Source organism: Microcebus murinus, chromosome 28 (assembly GCF_040939455.1).
Source record: "Microcebus murinus isolate Inina chromosome 28, M.murinus_Inina_mat1.0, whole genome shotgun sequence".
Classification (NCBI taxonomy): domain Eukaryota; kingdom Metazoa; phylum Chordata; class Mammalia; order Primates; family Cheirogaleidae; genus Microcebus; species Microcebus murinus.
Window position 1 is genome coordinate 17,615,899 of NC_134131.1, and position 22,797 is coordinate 17,638,695.

At 47.1% G+C, this 22,797-nt stretch overlaps 1 non-coding gene across 1 annotated transcript; it reads right to left on the bottom strand.

Moving 5' to 3' along the window:
- Nucleotides 1-13,355: 13,355 nt before the first annotated feature.
- On the bottom strand, nt 13,356-13,474 carry LOC142865305 (5S ribosomal RNA). The gene has a single exon (XR_012915608.1). It is a non-coding gene; the product is annotated as a 5S ribosomal RNA (ribosomal RNA).
- Between the last annotated feature and the right edge of the window lie 9,323 nt (nt 13,475-22,797).

Here is a 22,797-nt window from a genome sequence, read left to right on the forward strand (position 1 = left end):
CATGTTGTCACCATATTGTCACCAAATTGTCAGTAAATTGTCACCTGTTGTCACCTGTTGTCACCAAATTGTCACCTATTGTCACCAAATTGTCACATGTTGTCACCATATTGTCACCAAATTGTCACATGTTACCTTATTGTCACCAAATTGTCAGTAAATTGTCACCTGTTGTAACCATATTGTCACCAAATTGTCACATGTTGTCACCTGTTGTCACCAAATTGTCACATGTTGTCACCTGTTGTCACCAAATTGTCACCTGTTGTCAACTGTTGTCACCATATTGTCACCAAATTGTCACCTCTTGTCACCAAATTGTCACATGTTGTCACCGTATTGTCACCAAATTGTCACCATATTGTCACCTCTTGTCACCATATTGTCACCAAATTGTCACATGTTGTCACCTGTTGTCACCAAATTGTCCCCTGTTGTCACCAAATTGTCACATGTTGTCACCAAATTGTCACCTGTTGTCACCAAATTGTCACATGTTGTCACCGTACTGTCACCAAATTGTTGCATGTTGTCACCATATTGTCACATGTTGTCACCTGTTGTCACCATATTGTCACCAAATCGTCACATGTTGTCACCATATTGTCACCAATTTGTCACCTGTTGTCACCAAATTGTCACATGTTGTCACCAAATTGTCACCTGTTGTCACCAAATTGTCACATGTTGTCACCGTATTGTCACCAAATTGTTGCATGTTGTCACCATATTGTCACATGTTGTCACCTGTTGTCACCATATTGTCACCAAATCGTCACATGTTGTCACCATATTGTCACCAATTTGTCACCTGTTGTCACCAAATTGTCACATGTCACCATATCGTCACCTGTTGTCACCAAATTGTCACATGTTGTCACCTGTTGTCACCAAATTGTCACCTGTTGTCACAATATTATCACGTTTGTCACCATATTGTCTCATGTTGTCACTATATTGTCACATGTTTGTCAGAATTTTGTCACCATATTGTCACATGTTGTCACATTATTGTCACCAAATTGTCACATGTCAAAATATTCTCACCAAATTGTCACATGTCACAATATTGTCACGTTTGTCACAATATTGTCATAATTTTGTCACAATATTGTCCCCAAATTGTCACATGTTGTCACCATGTTGTCAACAAATTGTCACCAAATTGTCGCATCTTGTCACCGTATTGTCACCAAATTGTCACATCTTGTCACCATATTGTCACCGTATTGTCACCAAATTGTCGCATGTTGTCACCATATTGTCACCAAATTGTCACAAATTGTCACTATGTTGTCACCATGTTGTCACCAAATTGTCACCAAATATTCACATGTCACCATGTTGTCACCTGTTGTCACCATATTGTCACCAAATTGTCACATGTTGTCACCATATTGTCACCATATTGTCAGCAAATTGTCACCATATTGTCACCAAATTGTCGCATGTTGTCACCATATTGTCACCAAATTGTCACATGTTGTCACCAAATTGTCACCATATTGTCACCAAATTGTCACATGTCACCATGTTGTCACCAAATTGTCACCAAATTGTCACATGTCACCATATCGTCACCTGTTGTCACCAAATTGTCACATGTTGTCACCTGTTGTCACCAAATTGTCACCTGTTTTCACAATATTATCACGTTTGTCACCATATTGTCTCATGTTGTCACTATATTGTCACATGTTTGTCAGAATTTTGTCACCATATTGTCACGTTGTCACATTATTGTCACCAAATTGTCACATGTCTAAATATTCTCACCAAATTGTCACATGTCACAATATTGACACGTTTGTCACAATATTGTCATAATTTTGTCAAAATATTGTCACCAAATTGTCACATGTTGTCACCATGTTGTCACCAAATTGTCACCAAATTGTCGCATGTTGTCACCATATTGTCACCAAATTGTCACATGTTGTCACCGTATTGTCACCAAATTGTCGCATCTTGTCACATGTTGTCACCATGTTGTCACCTGTTGTCACCATATTGTCACCAAATTGTCACATGTTGTCATCATGTTGTCACCAAATTGTCACCAAATTGTCGCATGTTGTCACCATATTGTCACCAAATTGTCACATGTCACCATGTTGTCACCAAATTGTCACCATATTGTCACCAAATTGTCGCATGTTGTCACCATATTGTCACCAAATTGTCACATGTTGTCACCAAATTGTCACCAAATTGTCACGAAATTGTCACATGTTGTCACCATATTGTCACATGTTGTCACCTGTTGTCACCATATTGTCACCAAATTGTCACCAAATTGTCACCTGTTGTCACCATGTCAACAAATTGTCACCATATTGTCACCAAATTGTCGCATGTTGTCACCATATTCTCACCATATTGTCACATGTTGTCACCGTATTGACACCAAATTGTCGCATGTTGTCACCATATTGTCACCAAATTGTCACCTGTTGTCACCAAATTGTCACATGTCACCGTATTGTCACCATATTGTCACCAAATTGTCGCATGTTGTCACCATATTGTCACCAAATTGTCACCAAATTGTCACGAAGTTGTAACCATATTGTCACCAAATCATCACATGTCACCATATTGTCACCAATTTGTCACCTGTTGTCACCAAATTGTCACATGTCACCTGTTGTCACCAAATTGTCACCTGTTATCACAATATTATCACGTTTGTCACCATATTGTCTCATGTTGTCACTATATTGTCACATGTTTGTCAGAATTTTGTCACCATATTGTCACATGTTGTCACATTATTGTCACCAAATTGTCACATGTTGTCAAAATATTCTCACCAAATTGTCAAATGTCACAATATTGTCACGTTTTTCACAATATTGTCATAATTTTGTCACAATATTGTCACCAAATTGTCACATATTTGTCACAATATTGTCACATGTTTGTCACAATATTGTCTCATTTGTCACGTTTGTCACATTTTTGTCACATGTTTGTCACAATATTGTCACATGTTTGTCGCAATATTGTCACAATATTGTCACATGTTTGTCACATTTTTGTCACAATATTGTCACGTTTGTCACATATTTGTCAAATTATTATTACATGATTTTCACATGTCATATTGTCACATCATTTTCACAACATGTCACAATATTGTCACAATATGATTTTCACATGTGACAATATTGTCACAATATTGTCACACAATATTGTCACAATATTGTCACATGTTTGTCACAATATTGTCACAATATTGTCACGTTTATCACAATATTATCACAATATTGTCACTTGTTTGTCACAATATTGTCACATGATTTTCACAACATGTCACAATATTGTCACAATATGATTTTCACGTGTCAAAATATTATCACAATATTGTCACAATATGATTTTCACAGTGTCACAATATTGTCACATGTTTTTCACAACATGTCACAATTTTGTCACAATATGGTTTTCACAACATGTCACAATATTGTCACAATATGATTTTCACAACATGTCATAATGTCACAATATTGTCACAATATTTTCACAACATGTCACAATATCTCATAATATTGTCACTATATGATTTTCACAACGTCACATTGTCACAATATTGTCACAATATGATTTTCTACGGAGCTGAAAATAACCAACCACTCCCGTTTGACAGCGTAGCCTCCTGTGTTTTCGCTGAGCCTCAAATACTTTTCTCGTGGGACAAGAATGGCGTCCTGGACTGTTGGTGCCTCTCTCCGATCCAAGATGCTCCCCAAATCCACTGGGGTCTTCAGAGGGGGTTTCCTCGTCAGCTATGGCTTGCAGCGCAGAGAAGTGACGTCTCAAGTGGGCCTCTTTCTGTCATTTTTCTCTATATTTTGGCACACCCACACACATGCACACAACAATGCGTGCCAAACACTATCCTACACACACACACACACACACACACACACGTGCGCGCGCGCACGGGTAAGAAAAAGAAATAACCACTCCGCTACTTAAGACTCTAACTGGAAAAGGCAGAGGCAGGCCAACTGGCAAAATGCATGGTCATGGGCTTGCTTTCTTCTTTTTCCTGACTCCCAGATTTATTCCTGGGACTCCCGGACAAATTTCTAGGCTGTGAAGATGGGGATGGGGAGAGTTGAATTGCTCTAGCATTTGCACCAAGAAAAAAATCACACTGAAAAAGGAGAAGAAAGAAGAGAGGGACCCAACATTTTATGGGCTACTCACCAGCACTGCGCAAGGCATTTAGAGAAGGCTCTCGGCTCAGTTCAGTCTTGGAGAACAGTCTGTTGAAGGAGCAGGCTTCTCACCATTTTACAGGGAAGTAACACTGCAGCTCAGAGAGGTTGCTGACTGGACGAAAGCCACACAGCTAGTGGCTTCGAGGAGAGAGGGGACGTCTGACCCAGAGCTGATTCCAAAGCTCGCCCTCACTTCCATGCAGCACAGGCTTCTCTAGGTGGCCTTGAAGACGCCAGACGGGTGATTCCTGAGAACTCAGCCATCATGGCTGCACCACACTGTGCATGTGCTCAGTGCCACTAACCGACACACTTATAAATGGGTAAGGGGCCAAAGTTTATGGTATAAATATTGTACCACCATTAAAAAAAAATATTTCATGCCATGATAGTGGATAAGTTCTTTTTTTAAAAAAATATTTCCTGGTTTTCCCCTTTTACAGAAGCTACAGCTGCCCCGATTCCAAAGCTCTTTATTAGAATCTGCTCTTGCTAGTTGCAAAGAGACGTAAGAGAGAGGAAAAGTCAATGCCTGAATTTGAAGGTTCAAAGGACAGGCTGACTCTCGTTAGGGGCCGATGCAGCCGATAACTCTCAGCCAATGCTCACTGACCATTCTGGAAAACCTGGGGCCCTTCAAAGAATCTTGCTAAATTTCTATTCTGCCTGTGCTCTATAAACGGCTAAACAAAGCCTGGATGACAGCGTGTGTGTTTCCAGAATGGTTTACCAAATATCTTCAGCCACTGCTGAGACCTGCTGCTCAGAAGAAAGATTTCTTTCAAATATGAACAGCTTGTTAATCCTAGCACTCAGGGAGGCCAAGGCGGGAGGATCGCTCAAGGTCAGGAGTTCGAAACCAGCCTGAGCAAGAGCGAGATCCCCGTCTCTACTAAAAATAGAAAGAAATTAATTGGCCAACTAAAAATATATAGAAAAAAAAATTAGCCAGGCATGATGGCACATGCCCATAGTTCCAGCTACTCGGGAAGCTAAGGCAGGAGGATCACTTGAGGTCAGGAGTTCGAAACCAGCCTGAGCAAGAGCAAGACCCCGTCTCTACTATAAATGGAAAGAAATTCATTGGCCAACTAATATATATAGAAAAAATTAGCCAGGTGTGGTGGCACATGCCTGTAGTCCCAGCTACTCAGGAGGCTGAGGTAGGAGGATCGCTTGAGCCCAGGAATTTGAGGTTGCTGTGAGCTAGGCTGACGCCACGGCACTCTAGCCCAGGTGACAGAGCAAGACTCTGTCTAAAAAAAATATATATATATAAAATTTATTACAGCTTGTTGACAAGGTACCTGGTCACCCAAGAGCTCTAATGGAGATATACACACAGATGAATGTTACTTTCATGCTCCATTCTGCAACCCATGGATCAAGTTGTAACTCTGACTTTCAAGTCTTATTATTTAATAAGTATAATTTGTAAGGCTACAGCTGCCATAGATAGCGAATCCTCTGATAGATTTGGGCAACGTCGACTGAAAACCCTCTGGAAAGGATTCGGCATTCTAGATGCCATTAATAACCCCTGTGATTCATGAGAGGAGGTCAAAATAGCCAGGTGAACAGGAGCTTGCAATCAGTGGATTCCAACCCTCGTGGATGACTTTGGGGTCTTCAGGCTTCAGCAGAGGGAATGACCACAAAGGTGGAAATAACAATAGAGCTAGAAGTGGAGCTCGAAGATGTGACTAAACTCGATCCAATCTCATGATGGAACTTGAACAGAGGAGGAGTTGCTTCTTATGGGTGACCAAAGAAAGTGGTTTCTTGAGATGGAATTTACTCCTGGTGAAGATGCTGTGAGTATTGCTGAAATGGCTACCAAGGATTTAGAACATTCCAGCAACTTAGTGAGTAAAGCGGCTGCAGCCTTGGAAAGGACTGACTCCAATGTCGAAAGGAGTTGTCCTGTGGCTGATCAAATAGTATCACTATCACGTGCTCAAGAGAAACATTTTGCCGAAGGAAGAGTCCATTGAAGAGGCAACCCGCACAGGTCTCTTATCTTAAGCAATTGCCACAGCTACCTTAACCTCCAGTGACCACCACCCTAATCAATCAGTAGCCACCAATATGCAGGCAAGACCTTTGATCAGCAAAAAAAAAAAAAAACATTAAGACTCAGCGGAAGGCTGAGATGGTCATTACCACTTTTTAGCAATAAAGTATTTTTATTTAGTTATATTTTTAATTTTTTTATTTTTTTTTTGAGACAGAGTCTCACTCTGTCACCCAGACTAGAGTACCATGTGGTCAGCCTCACTGACAGCAACCTCCAACTCCTGGGCTCAAGCGATCCTCCTTCCCCAGCCTCCCAAGTAGCTGGGACTATAAGCATGCAACACCATGCCCTGATGATTTTTTCTATGTATTTTTAGTTGGCCAATTAATTTCTTTCTATTTATAGTAGAGACGGGGTCTCGCTCTTGCTCAGGCTGGTTTTGAACTCCTGACCTCGAGCAATCTGCCTGCCTCGGCCTCCCAGAGTGCTAGGATGACAGGTGGGAGCCACTGCACCTGGCCAATAAAGTATTTTTAAATCAAGGTATGTGCATTATTTTTTCTGACAAGATGCTATTGCATACTTAATGGACTACAGTATAATATAAACATAAGCTTTATATCTGCACTGGAAGACCAAAAACTTTGTGTGACTTGCTTTTATTGCAACATTCACTTTATTGCAGTGGTCTAGAAGTGACCCTGCAGTGTTTCTGAAGTCTCCCTGTCACTTAAACATTTGCAGCAACCCCAGTTTCCTCATGTGAATAATGATGTCTATCTCATAAATGACTTTAAGAATTTAATACGAAAATGCAAGAACGTGCTTAGACTATGATATCCCTGGCATATTGTAAATGTTCAATTAAAGATAGCTAATAGGATGATGATAAAATTCATAATCTGGGCCCAGCCCGGGTGGCTCACAGCTGTCATCCTAGCACTCTGGGCAGCTGAGGCAGGTGGATTGCTCGAGGTCAGGAGTTCAAAACCAGCCTGAGCAAGAGCAAGACCCCGTCTTTACTATAAATGGAAAGAAATTCATTGGCCAACTAATATATATAGAAAAAATTGGCCGGGTGTGGTGGCGCATGCCTGTAGTCCCAGCTACTTGGGAGGCTGAGGCAGGAGGATCGCTTGAGCCCAGGAGTTTGAGGTTGCTGTGAGCGAGGCTGACGCCATGGCACTCACTCTAGCCTGGACAACAAAGAAAGACTCTGTCTTAAATAAGAAAAAAAAAATCATGATCTGTTATTACTTCAGATCATTTATATTCTGATAAACCTAGATCCTTTCCCACTGGATTTAAAGAAATCAGAGAGTAGAAAGTACAATTAATGATATACATTTTTTTCTGGTTGTATTTACAGAGAAGTGGGAGGTGGAATGAGCCAGCTTTGGCAGGATTTTGTGGAGATGGGACCCATTTCTAAAATTACTAAGCATTTCCTTTTCTGAGGAAGCCTGTTCTTTTCCTTTGAAAGTGGATTTATTACCCAGACATTAATTGAAAGGCCCCAGGGCCGAAAGCTCTTCCTCCAAATAACCGTGCACACACTACCAGTTCATTTCTTATCCATCGCCCTGGCAAGGTTCAACAAAAGCAAAGAGAAGATGAATGGACTCAGTAGAGTGGCCTGGGCTCAGCTGATTCAGAGAGCTGACCTCATCAATACAGGGGGCAGCAAATTCCATCACGGAATTCCATGCATTTGCAGCAGCTTGTGCAATCGCTTCCTGTTGCAAGCATGCAAAGCATATTCCTCACGTGGCTGCCCCAAGGTTAAGGCCCCGCCCTTAACTTAACCAGTGCCACCACTTTTCACAGGTAATATATGCAGGAAGTCCTGCTTGTGCACACTGCTTTAGAATATAAAACTGTGTTTGGGTTGGGCTCAGTGGCTCACACCTGTAATCCTAGCACTGTGGGAGGCCGAGGCGGGAGGCTCTCTTGAGGCCAGGACTTCAAGACCAGCCTGAGCAAGAGCAAGACCCCATCTCTATTAAAAATAGAAAGAAATTAGTTGGCCAACTAAAAACATATAGAAAAAATTAGCCGGGCATGGTGGCACATGCCTGTAGTCCCAGCTACTCGGGAGGCTGAGACAGGAGAATCGCATGAGCCCAGGAGTCTGAGGTTGCTGTGAGCGAGGCTGACCACATGGTACTCTAGTCTGGGCGACAGAGTGAGACTCTGTCTCAAAAAAAAAAAAAAAAGAATTAGCCAGGTGCAGCGGCATGTGCCTGTAGTCTCAGCTACTTGGGAGGCTGAGGCAGGAGGATCGCATGAGCCCAGGGGTTAGAGGCTGCAGTGAGCTATGCTGACGCCACTGCACTCCAGCCTGGGCCACAGAGCAAGACCCTGTCTCAAAGAAGAAGAAAAAAAAGAAACCCGCATGTGCTTTATGCTTTATTGTCATAACTATTACAATGGATTAAATAGTGGTCCCCCCAAAAGACATGTCACCTCCAAAGTGACCTCATTTGGAAAAAAGTCTTTGCAGATGTAATGAGGTTAAGGATCTTGAGATGAGAGCAGGCTGGATTAGGGTGGGTCTAAATTCAGTAAGTCCTTATAAGAGACAGGAAGAAGCAGAGAGACACAAAGAACACGCCAAGTGACGACAGAGCCAGAGACAGGAGTGACGTGTCCACGGCCCAGAACACCAAAGATGCCAGCAGCCACAAGAAACTAGGATGGTGACACAGAAAAGATTGCCCTTGGAGCCTCAGGCAGGAATCGATCCTGCAGACACCTTGATTTGTGGCCTCAAGCCACCAGAAATGTGAGAAAAATAAGCTTCTGTCATTTTAAGTCACCCAGTTGACAGTAATTTGTTCCAGTAATTCTAGGAAACCAACACAACCGTGTAAAACTCCACGGCAAGAAAAACAGACTAGAAGGAAATCACAACATAACGCTAAGAGTATTCATTACTAGACGATGGAATTATGCTATTTTTTTTCCAGAAATCACTTGAGTTTGCCGCATTTTCCAAATTGTCTAAGCCGGACATTTATTATCCAACAAGTGCATCAAAATTAATTTTAAATAAGAAGTGAGCCGGGCGTGGTGGCTCACGCCTGTAACCCTAGCACTCTGTGAGGCCGAGGTGGGCAGATCGCTCAAGGTTAGGAGTTTGAAACCAGCCTGAGCAAGAGCGAGACCCCATCTCTATTATAAATAGAAAGAAATTAATTGGCCAACAAATATATATAGAAAAAATTAGCTGGGTGTGGTGGTGCATGCCTGTAGTCCCAGCTACTTGGGAGGCTGAGGCAGGAGGATCGCTTGAGCCCAGGAGTTGGAGGTTGCTGTGAGCGAGGCTGACGCCATGGCACTCACTCTAGCCTGGGCAACAAAGCGAGACTCTGTCTCAAAAATAAAATAAAATAAAATAAAATAAAATAAAATAAAATAAAATAAAATAAGAAGTAAACCTGCCTTACCCCTTTGCACTCGGATGTCGAGTGTGGATAATGTCGAGTGGAAAATGAGAAAAAAGCAAGCGAGTGCAAAGGGTTAAAAATGCTGTTATCAAAAAAAAGAAAAAAGAAAAAGTAAAAAAAAGTTCACCCATTCTACATGAACAAAAATAAAAGATAAATAAACAAATAAAACGGCTGTTATCACCAAGATGTTGAAACTCTGTTTTAAAAATCTGCAATGCCAAGCAGTGGGACACATCTATGAGGTCATTCCACCTTCTCAGAACCTAGGAAAACGTATGTCTGTCCCCTTCCCGGTGGCTACAGATATTCCAGGCCCGAGATGACAGACACGTGCCCTACTGTCTCCAGATTTGGGACTTCAAGAAGATGAGAGCAGTCTGTCGTTGGGATCTCCCAACAATTGAATAAATGGGTGGAGAAGGTCCAACGGCCCAGTGGTCGGGGATGACAATACCAGGATCACTCCTGGGTGCCTGACTGTGGGACAAACGCCAGAGAAATTGTGTCATCAGGGTAATTTTGTAGCATCCTTGAAGAAAGAAAACCCCTGCATTCTTCTAATAGGTCCCCCGGAGGCCCAATTCAAACTCCAAGTTGGAGGGGCCACTCTGGGTGTCACATGCACACGCACAATCACATAACGAGCCAATGTTTTAAGAACTGTGAAAGCAATTTCCGCATCACCAAGAGGTTTACTAAACATAAAATCAAAAAACGCCCTCGTTAAACGCCTTCCAACGGCCAAAAGTGCTTTTGCTCGAGTCTCTTTTGCCAACGTGGGTGGCAGCAATAACCCTAAAGCATTGGGGGTCACATGTTCAAACGCTTGGGTCCAAAGTCCGGATGATGACCTTCTTGTTTGTTTTTATGCTTGTTGATGTGCAGTTGGCCGCGGTTGGATGAACTGCAAACTCCATCCCTCCACTGATCCCTTTTGGGGCGTTTTCTTCTAGGGAACGTTAGGCGAATGGCATTTCCAAAGAAGCAGCCCCCAGCCAGGCGCGGTGGCTCACGCCTGTCATCCGGGCACTCTGGGAGGCCGAGGTGGGAGGATCGCTCAAGGTCAGGAGTTCAAACCAGCCTGAGCAAGAGCAAGACCCCGTCTCTAATATAAATAGAAAGAAATTAATTGGCCAACTAAAAATATATAGAAAAAATCAGCCGGTCATAGTGGCTGACACCTGTCATCCTAGCACTCTGGGAGGCCGAGGCGGGAGGATCGCTCAAGGTCAGGAATTCGAAACCAGCCTGAGCAAGAGCGAGACCCCATCTCTACTAAAAATAGAAAGAAATTAATTGGCCAACTACAAATACATAGAAAAAATTAGCTGGGCATGGTGGCACATGCCTGTAGTCCCAGCTACTCGGGAGGCTGAGGCAGGAGGATGGCTTGAGCTCAGGAGTTGGAGGTTGCTGTGAGCGAGGCTGACGCCATGGCACTCACTCACACCTGGGTGACAGAGTGAGACTCTGTCTCAAAAAAAAAAAAGCAGCAGCTCCTTTCACGATCTGTCCCATTCGGCCCAATTTAACGCCACATTTTTTTGCATGGTGAACAGAGGATTTGGAAGATCTGATTAGAAAACTGCAAGTGGCCTCCTGAGTAACCGGAAATCGAGTTGCATTTGATTCGCTTTCTCACTATGCTGCACCTTTCTGATACCTCGGTAAGCTGGACACCACGTACTCTGATTTGAGAGACAGGCATTTCACTCTTAAGACCCCAGCCTCAAATAAACCAACTAGCCCAGGGGTCTTCAGACACCCTGTTCCTGGCAGACACTGGTCCGATCTCATGCCCAAGCCATACAGAATGCAAGACTATATTTCCCCCAAGCTACAGTTTTCTATTTACACCCAGGAGAGTAAAAAAAAAAATGCCAGATCTCTGTCGCAACCGAGAACCAAGAACTTGTCATCTTGAACCCCCAAAAACCCGATTTCATGCCTTGACTCCACTATTTAGTCCTGTGTGGACCAGGGCATGTTATCTAACTTCCCTGTTTCCTTGTCTTTAAAAAAGTGGAGGATAGGCCAGGCGTGGTGGCTCGCACCTGTCATCCTAGCACTCTGGGAGGCCGAGGCGGGAGGATAGCTCCTGTTCAGGAGTTCGAGACCAGCCTGAGCAAGAGCGAGACCCCGTCTCTACTAAAAAAATACATAGAAATTAATTGGCCAACTAAAAATATAAAGCACAAAAATGAGCCAGGCATGGTGGCACATGCCTGTAATTCCAGCCACTCGGGAGGCTGAGGCAGGAGGATCGCTTGAGCCCAGGAGATTGAGGTTGCTGTGAGCTAGGCTGATGCCATGGCACTCACTCTAGCCCGGGTGACAGAGTGAGACTCTGTCTCAAAAAATAAAATTAAATAAAAACTAGAAAAGTGGAGGATAAAAGAGGAGCCCCAGGAAGGAGGGCGTCCTGGAACCAGCGTCCACACCAAGCCCTTGGGAGGCCCAGGAGAAGGAGGAGCCTCGTCAGACAGGGGCCGAGGGGACAGGCCAGGCGGGGAGGAGCGTGTCAGGCAGGGGCAGAGGATGGTGAGAGGCCTGGAGGGAAGGAGCCAGTGAGGAAGAGACGGGCTGGGTAAGGGTTAGGGTTAGAGTCAGGGCACAAGTCACAATCGCAAAGACCTGGAAGCGACCCGAGTGCCCATCAACCCATGAGTGCGTAAATAAAATGTGGCGCTTGGTCACCACGGAGTGCTGTTCGGCTATGAGGAACAGCGGTGAGAGGGCACCTCTCATGGTTCTCCTGGCCAGAGCTGAAACCCGTTCCAGTAAGCCAGGTATCCCAAGAATGGACACACGAGCACCACGTGAGCGCGCTCACCAGCAAATGGGTACGGACTGATGGACACCTAAGTGGACAGAGAGGAACCACTTTCATCGGGTGGGTGTCGAGCGGGTGGGGGAGGGGATGGGCATACACATCCGTTAGGAATGGGGTGGGTGCGCACCGACTGGGGGATGGGCCCACTTGAAGCTCTGACCCGAGGGGGGAGGCGGGGAGAGGGCAACGTACCCGACCTTAACATTGGTACCCCCACAAGACGCTGGAGCAACATGAGAGGTAAATGAATAAGAACACAGGGGGGAGGGGGGCACGGGCAACACATGTCACCTTAATACTTGTACTCCCATCATCTGCTTGAAAAGACAGAGAAAAGAAAATGCAATAATAGAGATAAGAGACACTTCTTAAAAAAATGAATCCGAAGAGAAAAGTAAAAGGAGGCCTGTGGAGCAGGTCTGGGTATGACTCCGGATCCCCCAACATCAGGTGCCACCATGAAAGATTCCTACGTGTAGCCCATAGAACCCCAAAAGCAACGGGAAGAGTTCTGGTCACATACTTGCTCAAAATGACATCCTGGCCTCCTTCTGGAACTCCCTCCCCTCTCAGACTCTCAAGGTTTCCTCCAGCGTGTCGGTTCCCACAGAGCAGACCTTTGGTCTGAGACCTGACAGTCCAGATGCCACGCGTGCTGCCGCGTGGCGGCGGTGTCGTGGCTTGGGACAAGAGGAGGCCCCACGGTGCGGGCTGGGGCGCCAGGCATCATGGCGGGCGCTGAGGGTGGGGGTGACCCCCACCGCGGGCCGCCGCCACGCTCCCAGAAAGGGGACAGAACAAGAGGCAAAAATAAAAAAGGAAGAAGCCTACGGCACCCGGTATTCCCAGGCGGTCTCCCATCCAAGTACTAACCAGGCCTGACCCTGCTTAGCTTCCGAGATCGGACAAGATCGGGCGCGATCAGGGTGGTGTGGCCGTAGATGGCGGAGGGCGCCCATGCCCCGCTCAAGAAGCCGAGCCTCTCTGCGCTTCCCCGCGCCTCCTCCCGCCCCAGGCCCCGCGCCCGCGACCAGCGCCGGGCCGGGCCGGGCCTGTTGAGTTCGCTGGCCGGGTCCGGCGGGCTCCGCGGGACAGGGGTGAAGGGCGGGGCGGGGCGGGCAGGGAGAGGTGGGCTGGGGTGGGGGGCCCTCTCCACACACACAGACACACACACACACACACTCACTCACACTCACACAAGATGCGCCTCCACGGCTGGACCCGCCAAGGTGGAGACCTTCCAGCCACCCTCCTCTCCTAGTCTGGCCTCCTTCACCTACCCGCCCCCCACCCCCAGCGCGTCACCGCCCACTGACTGCGCACGCTCCGGGCACTCGCCCTTTGACCCCAGCCAGGGGCCGCCCTCCCCCACAACCCCTTTCAGCTGCGCCCCCGCCCTGTGGGTGGGCTGCCGCCTATTGCCCAGGGCCAGGGCTGGGGCACAGCACGTAGGGGAGGGGAACGAGTGTAGGGGCGTCTCTCGGGATGTGTCCCATGGGTGGGGTGGGGCGGGGTGGTTTGGGGGCGCTGAAGAAATCAGTCCCCTCCATCTCCTACCTCTGGAAAATGCCCAAGCCCTTGGGGAACTGCCCGCACCGCTACCGTGGGGACCGGGACCCTCCTCTGTGTCCTCCTGTGGCCCAGTCCAAGGGGCCTGGGCCTGGCCCGGTATGGATTGGACGCCAACCACCCTCGGGTGTGGACTTGCTAAAAGTCGGCGATTAGATATTGGATTCGAGCTTCCTTGAGGTCATTTCACTAATGAATGCACGGAAAAGATTTTCCTACTCCATCTGTGAGGGTGGCAACCGAAAGGGAATTTTAAAGCTGACAGAGTAGGCGAGGAAAGGCATAGGAGATTTCCACACCCAGTAAGGAAGACTTTCCCAAAATGGAAGAAAGAAACAAGCAAACAGAGACACCGGTAGCCCACCCGGATCAGAGTCTTCCCCTGAGAGAAAGTACCCTGACCAGGTTCAACCATGGGTGGGTGGCGAGCCAGTGGCATTCAGAAGAGGGAGGCCCGCAGTCTGTGCGGAAGATACCTGCACTCGGGTGTGTGTGGCGGCACAATTCCCAAGCAGCTCCAGATGGTAATCCAAAGAGAAGCCAGGGAGTTCCCAGCGCCCCAGGTGTCCTCAGCCCACGACTGGCTGCAGTGGGAATGCGAAGCCCGGCTCCTTGTCTCAGAGCGGGACAACCAGGAGGTGTGACGTACACCCCGGGGTTCCCAGGAGGATCAGGCTGAAGCTGGGACTTGGCCTGAAAACGTCCCCTCACATGGGCACCCCCTTCCGCTTCCGGCTCCTCTACTCCTGGTGCCCCTCCATCCAGGGGCCAGACTTTAAAAAGTCACCAGCAGGAGTAGTCACTCCTGGTCCCAAAGGAGACTTCTGGGGGACCCGTGCTGAGAGAGGTTGTGGGCATGGCCTGCTGGGACTCTGCCTGACCCAGGGCTGAGAGATGCAACCTCCCAGCTCTGGGTCCCTACAGGAAGTGTTGGCAAGCACAGGGCCAGTCCTCCAAAGGCCCAGGTACAGGGAGCCCAGGCCGAGCAGCCTGTGGAAGAAGCCACATACCGTGCCACCCTGGGAACAGGACTGCAGGCCACGACCCCTCCACCTCCTCCTCCTCCTCCTCCTCCTTCCGCCCCCCCACATCGCACAGGGCTCAGAGACACCTCAGACACTGCTACCCAAAGTCCAAAGGGCATCAGTTGCTCCTCCAAACCCCCCTGCCCAGCATACCACGTTGTCCGGCCATCCCCCGGGCCTCCCTGGGGTGCCCAGCACAAAAGTGCAGACACCCACCGAACCCTCAATCTCAGTTTTTGGATGTTTTTGCCACTCTAAGGACCCGCAGGCCTGCTGGGCCTTCTGGCAAGTCAGAGAGCCCTGGAATCTGACGTGGAGTGCTGGGTGTACGTCCCCATGAGGAGGCGGTCCCCACCTCCGTGGCTCTCCCCTTGCTGGGAGTGGCAGCCACGGGGCCTCAGAGAAGACACCAGGCTGGGCCCCCGTGGCACAGTCGGAGCACGTCCCCCACAGGCCACTTAGCGATGGCGGCCGGCGGAAGGTTGGGTTGCATGAGATGCTGTGGCCGCCCTGCTACCGGGTTCCTGGGAGGGCGTCCTGGAACCAGCGTTCACACCAAGCCCTTGGAAGGCCCAGGCAACGGAGGAGCCCCTGAGGCAGGGGCCGAGGACGGTGACGGCCCAGGTGGGGAGGATCGTGTCAGGCAGGGGCCGAGGTGATGGGGCTGGGCGGGGAGGAGCGTGTCAGGCAGGGGCAGAGGACAGTGACAGGTGACAGGCTGGGCGAGAAGGAGTCAGTCAGGCAGGGGCCAAGTAGGAGACGGGCTGGCTAAGGGTTAGGGTTAGAGTCAGGGCACAAGTCACAATCGCAAAGACCTGGAAGCGACCCGAGTGCCCATCGACCCACGAGTGCCTAAACAAAATGTGGCGCATGGACACCACGGAGTGCTATTCAGCTATGAGGAACAGCGGTGAGAGGGCACCTCTTGTGGTTCTCCTGGCCAGAGCTGGAACCCATTCCAGTATGCCAAGTATCCCAAGGATGGACACACGAGCACCACGTGCGCGCGCTCACCAGCAAATTGGTACAAACCAATGGAAATCTAAGTAGACACAGAGGAATCACCTTCATCGCGTGGGTGTCGGGCGGGCATGGGGAGGGGAGGGGCATACACATCCATTAGGAATGGGGTGGGTGCGCACCAACTGGGGAATGGGTGCACTTGCAGCTCTTACCGGAGGGAGGAGGTGGGGAGGGGGCAATGTACGTGACCTTAACATTGGTACCCCCACAATACGCTGGAACAACATGAGAGGTAAATGGATAAGAACACAGGGGGGAGGGGGGCACGGGCAACACATGTCACCTCAATACTTGTACTACCATCATCTGCTTGAAAAGAGAGAGAAAAGAAAATGCAATCATAGAGATAAGAGACACTTTTTAAAAATAATGAATCCGAAGAGAAAAGTAAAAGGAGGCCTGTCGAGCAGGTCTGGGTGTGACTCCGGATCCCCCAACCTCCAATGCCACCACCAGAGATTCCTACGTGTAGCCCATAGAACCCCAAAACAACGGGACGAGTTCTGGTCACATACTTGCTCAAAATGACATCCTGGAATCCTTCCGGAACTCCCTCCCCTCTCAGACTCTCGAGATTTCCTCCAGCATGTCGGTTCCCACAGACCAGACCTTTGGTCTGAGATCTGACAGTCCAGATGGCACGCATGCTGCCCCGTGGCGGCGGTGTCGCGTCTTGGGATAAGAGGAGGCCCCACGGTGCAGGCTGGGGCATCAGGCACTGCGACGGGCTTTTAGGGTGGGGGTGACCCCCTGGACCGTCGCCGCGCTCTTCATATGGGGACAGAACAAGTGACATCGACAGTGACATCGACAGTGACAATGACGTCAACAGTGACAATGACATCGACAGTGACAATGACAGTGACAATCACAATGACAGTGACAATGACAGTGAAAATGACATCAACAGTGAAAATCACAGTGACAATGACATCCAGTCAGAATGACATCGACAGTGACAATGACATCGACAGTGACAATGACAACAGTGACTGACGTTGGCAATGACATCAACAGTGACAATGACAACAGTGACAATGACATCGGCAGTGGCCATGACAACCACAGTCAGAATGACATCGACAGTGACAATGACATCGACAATGACATCAACATTGAAAATGACAATGACATCAACAGTGATAATGACATCGACAGTGATAATGACAGTGATAGTGACATCGACAGTGACAATCACATCGACAGTGACAATGACATTGGCAGTGACAATGACATCGACAGTGAAAATAACAACAGTGACAATGACATCGGCTGTGACAATAACATCGACAGTGACAATGACAATGACAGTGACAATGACATCGACAATGACGATAACATCAACAGTGACAATGACATTGACAGTGACAATGACTGACAATGACATCGACAGTGACAACGACATCAACAGTGACAATGACAGTGACAATGACATCGACAGTGACATCGACAGTGACAATGACAATGACATCGACAGTGACAATGACAGTGACAAAGACATCGACAGTGACAATGACAACAGTGACAATGACAATGACATCTACAATGACAATGACAGTGGCAATGACATCAACAGTGACAAAGACAATAACATCAACAGTGACAATGACAACAGTGACAATGACAGTGACAATGTCATCAACATTGACAATGACAGTGACCATTACATCGACAGTTACAATGACATCTACAGTGACAATGACATCAACAGTGACAATTACAATGACAGTGACAACGACATCAACAGTGACAATGACATCGACAGTGACAATGACAACAGTGATAATGACATTGGCAGTGACAATGACATCGACAGTGACAATGACAACAGTAACAATGACATCGGCAGTGACAATGACATCGACAGTTACAGTGACAATTACATCGACAGTGACAATAACATCAAGAGGGACAATCACAATGACAGTGACAATGACAGTGACAATGACAGTGACAATGACATCGACAGTGACATCTACAGTGGCAATGACAACTGTGACAATTGCATAGGCAGTGACAATGATATCGACAGTAACAATGACAACAGTGACAATGACATCGGCAGTGACAAGGACATCGACAGTGACAATGACATCGGCAGTGACAGTGACAACAGTGATAATGACATTGGCATTGAGAATGACATCGACAGTGAGAATGACATCGACAGTGAGAATGACATCGACAGTTACAATGACTATGACAGTGACAATGACATTGGCAGTGACAATGACATCGAGAGTGACCATGACAGTGACAGTGACATCGGCAGTGACAATGACATCGACAGTGACAATGACAACAGTGACAATGACATCGGCAGTGACAATTACATCGACAGTGACAATAACAACAGTGACAATGACATTGCCAGTGACAATTACAATGACAGTGACAATGACATCGGCAGTGACAATGACATCGACAGTGACAATGACAATGACATTAACAATGACATCTACAGTGACAATAACATCAACAGTGACAATCACAATGACAGTGACAATGACAACAGTGATAATGACTTTGGCAGTGATAATGACATCGACAGTGAGAATGACATCGGCAGTGACAATGACATCGACAGTGACAATGACAGTGACATTTACATCGGCAGTGACAATGACATCGACAGTGACAATGACAACAGTGACAGTTACATCGACAGTGACAATGACAATGACATAGGCAGTGACAATTACATCGACAGTGACAATGACAGTGACAATGACATCAACAGTAAGAATAACATCAACATTGACAATCACAATGACAGTGACAATGACATCAACAGTGACAATGACAGTGACAATGACATCCACAGTGACAATGACATCGACAGTGACAATGACAGTAACAATGACAGTGACAATGACATCTACAGTGACAATGACAACAGTGACAATGACATCGACAGTGACAATGACAATGACATCGACAGTGACAATGACAGTGCCAATGACATCGACAGTGACAATGACATCTACAGTGACAATGACATCTACAGTGACAATGACAACAGTGACAATGACATTGGCAGTGACAATGACATCAACAGTGATAATGACATCGACAGTGACAATGACAGTGACAATGACATCGACAATGACAATGAGAATAACATCAACAGTGACAATGACAATGACATCGACAGTGACAATGACATTGACAGTGACATCGACAGTGACAATGACAACAGTTACAATCACATCGGCAGTGACAATGACATCAACAGTGACAATGATAGCCGTGACAATGACATCTGCAGTGACAATGACAATGACATCAACAGTGACAATGACAATGACATCAACAGTGACAATGACATTGACAGTGACAATGACAGTGACAGTGACATTGGCAGTGACAATGCCATCGACAGTGACAATGACAATGACATCAACAGTGACAATGACAATGACATCGACAGTGACAATGACAGTGAAAATGACATCGACAGTGACAATGACAACAGTGACAATCACATCGGCAGTGTCAATGATAACGACAGTGACACTGACAACAGTGACAATGACATCAACAGTGACAATGACAATGACTGTGACAATGACAATGACAGTGACAATGACATAGGCAGTGACAAGATGACAGTGACAATGACATCGACAGTGACATCGACAATGACAATGAGATCAACAGCAACAATGACATCGACAATGACATCAACAGTGACAATGACATCAACAGTGACAATGACATCAACAATGACGATGACACCAACACTGCCACCCCCACCCAGCCCCACGGCCTTTGGTTTGACTTTGCCCTCAGGCAAGGGAAAACCTTGGAGCTCTTGGTAACTTCCTTGTTCCAGAGATGAGCAAGGCAAGGCCCAGAAAGGTCCCACGACCTTCTCAGGGCCACACAGCAAGCGCCTCCAGCTCACTCTTCTCCATCTCCCCATCTGTGAGTGGCGACCAAAGGCCGGTGCCCCTTGCAGGGCTTGGCGGCGACTAAACACTGCGCCCAGCAGGCTCGTCACAGTGCCCAGGACACAGGAGGAAGCAAAACAGACGTCTGGCATGAATCCTTCTTTCCTGCCTCACCCATCCTCAGAGCAGGGGGCCCTTTCGACAAATCTGAAAAGTCGCCAAGTCTGGCAGCTTTGGGTTCGAATGTCTCTACCGCTGTGTATGTTATGGCTAAAAAAAAAGAAAAAAGAAAAAGAAAAAGGAGAAAGAAAAAAAAAGTCAGAAAGGCTAACTCTAAGATGAACCCCCTTCTGCCCTTGAACTTCACAAACTAGACCCAAAGTCCGTGGGGGGGGGTGGGGAGAGAAAGGGACCAGGGACATCTCGCCTTCCAGAACAAAATGACCCTTCTTCCTGCAGGCAAAGGACGGCCTGCAGGATAGCCAGGAAGTTGGCTCCCCTTTAGGAAGCCTAATTAAAACGACTTCTCTCGTGCATTCTTCTTCTTTGCTTAAACCCACATGTCTGCAAAGGAGGCCTCGAGCTGCGTGAGAGACTGCCCCCTGCCGGGGGATTTCATTATTGCAGGGAGGCTTCATTTCCAAACCCTCCCCAAGTCTGCAGAACGCCAAAGCCATCGGCAACAGGCAGATGCAAGATACCTCTGCTCCTCTTTCTATATTGAAAAATACTTTGGAAGCTCCTACACACCACGACACTGTGCTGGTCTGAGTCTCTCGTGGTGCCAGGCAGGGCTGGGAGGAAGCTTCTGGATGGACGCGTGCAACAATCCTGGGGTCACAGTGGACCAGTGATGATGAGCTTCCATCTCTCCAGGTAATCAGACAGAATCCAGATGATTCCTCAGAGAAGGGGAGAGGGGGGGGAGAAACATCAACATTCCAGCTTCAGAAGGCGGCTGGTCTACACCACCGGTCTCAGCAGAGTCTGAGATTGTACAGATGAGAAAAACATCCAGAGCTATATATAGAGTTTCAAGACATTTGTAAAAAATCCATTGTTTAATATCACCACGATTTCTTAGAAAAACAACTGTTTAACAGAAAAGTCAAAGACAAACATTATTATTATTTTTTTTTTTTGAGACAGAGTCTCATTCTGTTGCCCGGGCTAGAGTGCTGTGGCATCAGCCTCGCTCACAGTAACTTCAAACTCCAGGCCTCAAGCAATCCTCCTGCCTCAGCCTCCCAAGTGGCTGGGACTACAGGCATGCACCACCATACCCAGCTAATTTTTTCTATGTATTTTTAGTTGGCCAATTAATTTCTTTCTATTTTTAGTAGAGACGGGGTCTTGCTCCTGCTCAGGCTGGTTTTGAACTCCTGACCTTGAGCGATCCTCCCGCCTTGGCCTCCCGGAGTGCTAGGATGACAGGTGTGAGCCACCGTGCCTGACCCAAGCGTCATGATTTTTGAAACTGGATGGATTTACTTGCATGCACTTCACGACCTTTAGCCTTCACTTTTTTTATAGGAACCAATGAAAACATGATCACAGAACAGACTCTGTTTTTTTAACCCATGAGCTTTGGAAAAAACTTTGTTTTACAATCGAAGCAGTTGATAAAGCTATTTGCACTTTGGAAAAAAATAAGAAAAGATCCCATCCGATGTGAGAGCGTGTCCAGGCTCACCCACTGGCCCCGGTGGAGGCTGAAAGACAAGAGAAGCCACCCGGCCAATCCACAAAGTCGCAAGTCTGTGGAAGTCGGTGCTCAGTGCTGCCCGCCACTGAGATTTGGGGGTTAATTGTTGCACATCCTTAGGGTAACGACAGCTGGCTAATGCAGGACTCAAATTGCAGAAGTCCCCCAGTGTAGAAGAGAGTGACCAGATGCCACTAGGGCTTGGGGAAAGACAGTGATGACAGGCACAGTGCAATTTCTTCCTCACTCTCATGTCCCCCAGCTTCTGTGCAAGCTAGTGACTCCTTTCCTATTTGCTGGCTCTAATCAAAAGTTCAGTCTTTTGCTGGAGCAAAGAAACAAATTAGCTGAGTCCCCATCTTTTGTTATTCCAGTCACTTGACTCCAATGGATAGGAGCTTTTTTGCAAAAGCCTTTTGCATGTTGTCTTTTTAGAAGCCCGACTTTAATCAGTTTTGCTTGCAATTGTTCCAAACGTGTGACAGTCCTGCCTGTACCTTAGCAGGCAGGGCAAATAACCACAGTTCTGACTTCCATGTTGGAAGGCAGCATACATAGGACATATTATTCTGCAGAAATAAGTCCAAACTCTACAGCCTCCGGGCGCAGTGGCTCATGCCTGTAACCCTGGCACTCTGGGAGGCTGAGGCAGGAGGATTGTTTGAGGTCAGGAGTTCAAGACCAGCCTGAGCAAGAGTGAGACCCTGTCTCTGCTAAAAAAAATATACAAAGAAATGAGCTGGATGACTACAAATATATATAGAAAAAATGAGCCGGGCATGGTGGCGCATGCCTGTAGTCCCAGCTACTCGGGAGGAGGCTGAGGCAGGATCGCCTGAGGCCAGAAGTTTGAGGTTGCTGTGAGCGAGGCTGATGCCACAGCACTCTAGCCTGGGCAGCAGAGCGAGACAATGTCTCAAAAAAAAAAAACCACAAAAAACAAAAAAAAACTCTACAATCTAATAACTTTCGATCTTATGCAAGATATTTAACATCTATGAGCCTGTTTTCTCATCTGCAGAATGGGATTTCTAGTTGCCAAAGAGGGTTG